Genomic DNA, 6,000 nt, shown 5'->3' with positions numbered 1-6,000 from the left:
CCTAGAGTACCAAATTACCTTAAGGCGGCCCTGCCCAAGACTCTCTTGTCGATCCGGTAAAAATCTATTATCTTAGCCTTAAAAAATAAATTAGAATAAATAAACTATGTAAAACTTAATGTTAAATTACTGAAAATGAAAGAATAATAATCTAAGCTAGATGTAATATATTACAGTTGTAATAGTTTTTATTATTTTATTAACTGTATAAAAATGGTGTTTTCTTGTTTTGTGTTGCATCTTCAAAGAAACTAAACAAAAACTGCAAAAATGTATGTACGTGTTTCGAAAAGACGATAAGGTATTATCTTAGATAAAAGAAAAATATATGGTAACAAAATTTATACTGAAAATTATATTTTTTTTCATTCGCTTTAAAATCTATAAATCTCGGTCTATTCATTAGACAGCCAGTCGACTTACGATCATTTACATGAAACTCTGTAAAATAAATAAATTGTAAAATATATATATTCTTATGTTTTATTAAAGTTACTCTGATATACTAATATATCAGTGTAACTTTAAAAATAAATCCTTTGAATTCAAATATAAACATAAAAAACATTTACAGCAGAGAAGGCGAAGGCGCTGGGTTAAATGTAGTCTCCACTAAAAACACGGAGGAGCGCTTTGACCCAAGATTTTACTATTAAGTTTCATATCTATCTTAATAGTAGATTATTTTCTTTTATCTATGTGCCCAAACCCACCAATTATTTTTTGTATTTATCATAACTTAGTCCGGGTACTTTATTTTCTAGTACATCAATACGAGCTTGTTGAAAATAGTAATTGTAGGCGTTTATGTCGATTTTATCCAATTTGTTAAGAGGATCGACTTTAAAACGTATGCGAAAATCCAAAATCAGGTAGTCTCTGAACACAAACTCTGAGGGTGATAAGAAGGTTTGCTTGCCAGTTACACGCCGTGCAAAGAGGTGTCCAGCAAGAGTACCTATATTAAGCTGTTTGCAGATAGTAATACATACATTTTCAGCTGTTGTTGTAGAATTAAAAGTTACAGATATGCTTTTGATAGTCTCTAAAGCCAAGTTTATGATCAGGCTTGGTTCAGTCATTTTAGTGTTTTTCCAGTGTTCTAACTATAATGTTTTGAATATTAAGAGATAACATAACCAAAATAAAAATCATAAAACGAAAACGTTCAGCCAGATTCAGTTTTCAGTTCAATTCGGTTTGAAAGACGTAGATTCTCTAGTAACTTTTGAAATTGTTTGGGTTGGCACTTTTGTTTTCGGAAAGAGTGGAGCCGGTACGACAGAAACATTGGTAACTGCCCAAGGTATTGGTACAGTCGTGGTCGCAATCTCCGTTTCTTTTTAGCACACTCGTCTACATCTAGAAAATTAATAAAAAAAGGTGATATAATGACGAAAAAACTAATTTTATTATTAAAAATTTAACTGTTTTTTGAAGTGAAACTCCTTTACGCTCGCTGGGAGTAAAAATTCAAAGCCGTCACACACGAGCTAGCGAAAAGAAAAGTGGTAAGGATCGCACCATCGCGCAAAGACCTTAGGCAAAGACCAAAAAAAATTGATTTAAAACTAAGAAAATCATTATAATAAACTTGATACTGTACCTGTGTACCAATATCCTCTAGTTGTGTGCTAGGAAGTAAATTTTCATGCATATTTTCATCGATAGGTTTGTAGCTTCTGAATAACGGTCTAGGTAAAGCATCTAGCTCATTTGCTAGCATAGAATTAGAATGATTAGAGTTAAGCAACTCGCATTTTCATTGGAGGACATTGTCATATTTATTTCAAACAAAAAATCAACGAGAAGATTCGTAAAATTTAACAAAATTACCGTAAATCACTATAAATAATGAACCTATATATATGATTATAACCGTAACAATTGGTGTCGGTTAGTCGGTAGTGCGATTCAAGAGGATTTTAAGAAGAAATTAAGTGGATTGGAAGATTTTTAGACCGAATTAGAGTATTTTTATGGTTGGTACAAGGGAGCAAGCAAAGAAAATGGAGTAAGTAAGCAAATTATTGGGCGATTTTATGGAGAATATGAGAAGAGAGAAGGCAGAAGAACAAGAAAGACTACGTAAAGAACATCAAGAAGAATACGACCGACTACAGAAAATGCTTATGGAAAATCAAGAAATTAGACAAGAACGGTTGGAGAAAATTGTAGACAATCTAGAAGTGCGTCACTAGAAAGATAAACAAGAAGAACAGGACCGGCTTGAGAAAATTCTGGAAAGCTTAGAGGAGCGTCATCAGAAAGAAAGACAAGAGGAACAGGACCGGATCGAGAAAATTTTACAAGGTTTTGAAGTGCGTCGACAAGAAGAAAAACTTGAGGAGCAGGACCGTATTAAGAAAAGTCTCGAAAAATTGGAAAAAAGGCAAGAAATTCACCTTCAAGAATTCGTAGAAGATCTGGAGGAGCGCCTTCAGCAGAAAATGGAAAAATTAGAGATGGACCTACAGAAGACCAAGGTACAAGTAAGGACACCTGGCGCTCCGGGAACTGCGAACCTTAAGGCCCCGACCTACGATGGACAAACGACATGGACGAAGTACCATCTTCAGTTTGAAGCAGCCGCCGGCCGCTGCCAACGGATTGGACCGATAAGGAGAAAGCAGCGGCACTTGTGACCGCGCTGCGTGGCCCTGCCCTGGAACTGCTACAAACTATTCCTGCAGCCCAACAGCAGGAGTATGAAACTTTGGTCGCTGCACTGGACAGGAGATATGGCGACCAACATCGACGTCAAATTTACCAGGCCCAGATCAAGACACGCCTGCAAAGGTCCGGAGAGAGTCTGCAGGAGTTCGAAGTAGACTTACGTCGGCTGGTACACCTATAGCATATCCAGAAGCACCAGAAGGGTTTAGGGAGGAACTCGCGGCCCAGTGCTTTATCAGTGGATTGAAAGACAACGAGTTACAGAGGGCGCTGCAAATATCCCGATTTTCTACCAGAAGCGAAGCACTGGTCAGGGCACTGGAAATTGAAGCTGCTTTTAGCGCCATCCCTAGACTGAAGATAAGATCGGTAGTAAAGGTCGAGGAACAGCCCGGAAGTTCTCACATACGTTTGGAGGAAATGTTTAGTAAACTATGTGAGTTACTAGTGAACACGAGTAGCTACAACACCCAGACAGAGAACTATAGAAGATCTCAGGACATTACGTGCTATTATATATATATATATATATATATATATATATATATATATATATATATATATATATATATATATATATATATATATATATATATATATATATATATATATATATATATATATATATATATATATATATATATATATATATATATATATATATATATATATATATATATATATATATATATATATATATATATATATATATATATATATATATATATATATATATATATATATATGAACAAAATTCTTACAGCTTTAGTGATTATTAATAAATAATATTTTCTTGCCTTTAGCTGTGTATTTTTCTAATTTCGAAAAATCGAAAGTAGAGAAAATTAAAAAAAAAATAAAAAAGTAAAAGAAAATTGTTTTGCTTGTCGTAAAGGGGGGAACCAAGCTCCACTCCCACAACCGGTTTCTGGGCCTACCCTTCATCAGGTGGGCTGTCCAGGGGCTGGTTCTCATCCATACGGTAAGCAAAACTTCTTCTATATCTACAGACGATGTCGTAAAGTGTCGGTGAGATATTAGTGCATCTCCCGTCAAAAGATGGTAAAGAGCGTTTTTCGGCCCGCTCAAATATATGAAATGAACAAAATTCTTACAGCTTTAGTGATTATTAATAAATAATATTTTCTTGCCTTTAGCTGTGTATTTTTTCTAATTTCGAAAAATCGAAAGTAGAGAAAAATTAAAAAAAAAATAAAAAGTAAAAAGAAAATTGTTTTGCTTGTCGTAAAAAGGGGAACCAAGCTCCACTCCCACAACCGGTTTCTGGGCCTACCCTTCATCAGGTGGGCTGTCCAGGGGCTGGTTCTTACCGATACGGTAAGCAAAACTTCTTCTATATCTACAGACGATGTCGTAAAGTGTCGGTGAGATATTAGTGCATCTCCCGTCAAAAGATGGTAAAGAGCGTTTTTCGGCCCGCTCAAATATATGAAATGAACAAAATTCTTACAGCTTTAGTGATTATTAATAAATAATATTTTCTTGCCTTTAGCTGTGTATTTTTCTAATTTCGAAAAATCGAAAGTAGAGAAAATTTAAAAAAATAAAAAGTAAAAGAAAATTGTTTTGCTTGTCGTAAAGGGGGAACCAAGCTCCACTCCCACAACCGGTTTCTGGGCCTACCCTTCATCAGGTGGGCTGTCCAGGGCTGGTTCTCACCGATACGGTAAGCAACACTTCTTCTATATCTACAGACGATGTCGTAAAGTGTCGGTGAGATATTAGTGCATCTCCCGTCAAAAGATGGTAAAGAGCGTTTTTCGGCCCGCTCAAATATATGAAATGAACAAAATTCTTACAGCTTTAGTGATTATTAATAAATAATATTTTCTTGCCTTTAGCTGTGTATTTTTTCTAATTTCGAAAAATCGAAAGTAGAGAAAAATTTAAAAAAATAAAAAGTAAAAAAGAAAATTGTTTTGCTTGTCGTAAAGGGGGAACCAAGCTCCACTCCCACAACCGGTTTCTGGGCCTACCCTTCATCAGGTGGGCTGTCCAGGGGCTGGTTCTCACCGATACGGTAAGCAAAACTTCTTCTATATCTACAGACGATGTCGTAAAGTGTCGGTGAGATATTAGTGCATCTCCCGTCAAAGATGGTAAAGAGCGTTTTTCGGCCCGCTCAAATATATGAAATGAACAAAATTCTTACAGCTTTAGTGATTATTAATAAATAATATTTTCTTGCCTTTAGCTGTGTATTTTTCTAATTTCGAAAATCGAAAGTAGAGAAAAATTAAAAAAAAAGTAAAAAAAAAATTGTTTTGCTTGTCGTAAAGGGGGGAACCAAGCTCCACTCCCACAACCGGTTTCTGGGCCTACCCTTCATCAGGTGGGCTGTCCAGGGGCTGGTTCTCACCGATACGGTAAGCAAAACTTCTTCTATATCTACAGACGATGTCGTAAAGTGTCGGTGAGATATTAGTGCATCTCCCGTGAAAAGATGGTAAAGAGCGTTCTTCGGCCCGCTCAAATATATGAAATGATCAAAATTCTTACAGCTTTAGTGATTATTAATAAATAATATTTTCTTGCCTTTAGCTGTGTATTTTTTCTAATTTCGAAAAATCGAAAGTAGAGAAAAATTAAAAAAAATTAAAAGTAAAAAGAAGAAGTTTTGCTTACCGTATCGGTGAGAACCAGCCCCTGGACAACCCACCTGATGAAGGGTAGGCCCAGAAACCGGTTGTGGGAGTGGAGCTTGGTTCCCCCCTTTACGACAAGCAAAACAATTTTCTTTTTACTTTTTATTTTTTTTTTAATTTTTCTCTACTTTCGATTTTTCGAAATTAGAAAAAATACACAGCTAAAGGCAAGAAAATATTATTTATTAATAATCACTAAAGCTGTAAGAATTTTGTTCATTTCATATATTTGAGCGGGCCGAAAAACGCTCTTTACCATCTTTTGACGGGAGATGCACTAATATCTCACCGACACTTTACGACATCGTCTGTAGATATAGAAGAAGTTTTGCTTACCGTATCGGTGAGAACCAGCCCCTGGACAGCCCACCTGATGAAGGGTAGGCCCAGAAACCGGTTGTGGGAGTGGAGCTTGGTTCCCCCCTTTACGACAAGCAAAACAATTTTCTTTTTACTTTTTATTTTTTTTTAATTTTTCTCTACTTTCGATTTTTCGAAATTAGAAAAAATACACAGCTAAAGGCAAGAAAATATTATTTATTATATATATATATATATATATATATATATATATATATATATATATATATATATATATATATATATATATATATATATATATATATATATATATATATATATATATATATCGCAGGAA

The sequence above is a fragment of the Sitophilus oryzae genome, unplaced genomic scaffold, assembly GCF_002938485.1.
Source record: "Sitophilus oryzae breed Bouriz unplaced genomic scaffold, Soryzae_2.0 scaffold_149_pilon_pilon, whole genome shotgun sequence".
NCBI classification, from domain to species: Eukaryota; Metazoa; Arthropoda; class Insecta; order Coleoptera; family Curculionidae; genus Sitophilus; species Sitophilus oryzae.
The sequence above is the reverse complement of the archived record's forward strand: the minus strand, read 5'-3'. Positions refer to the sequence as shown.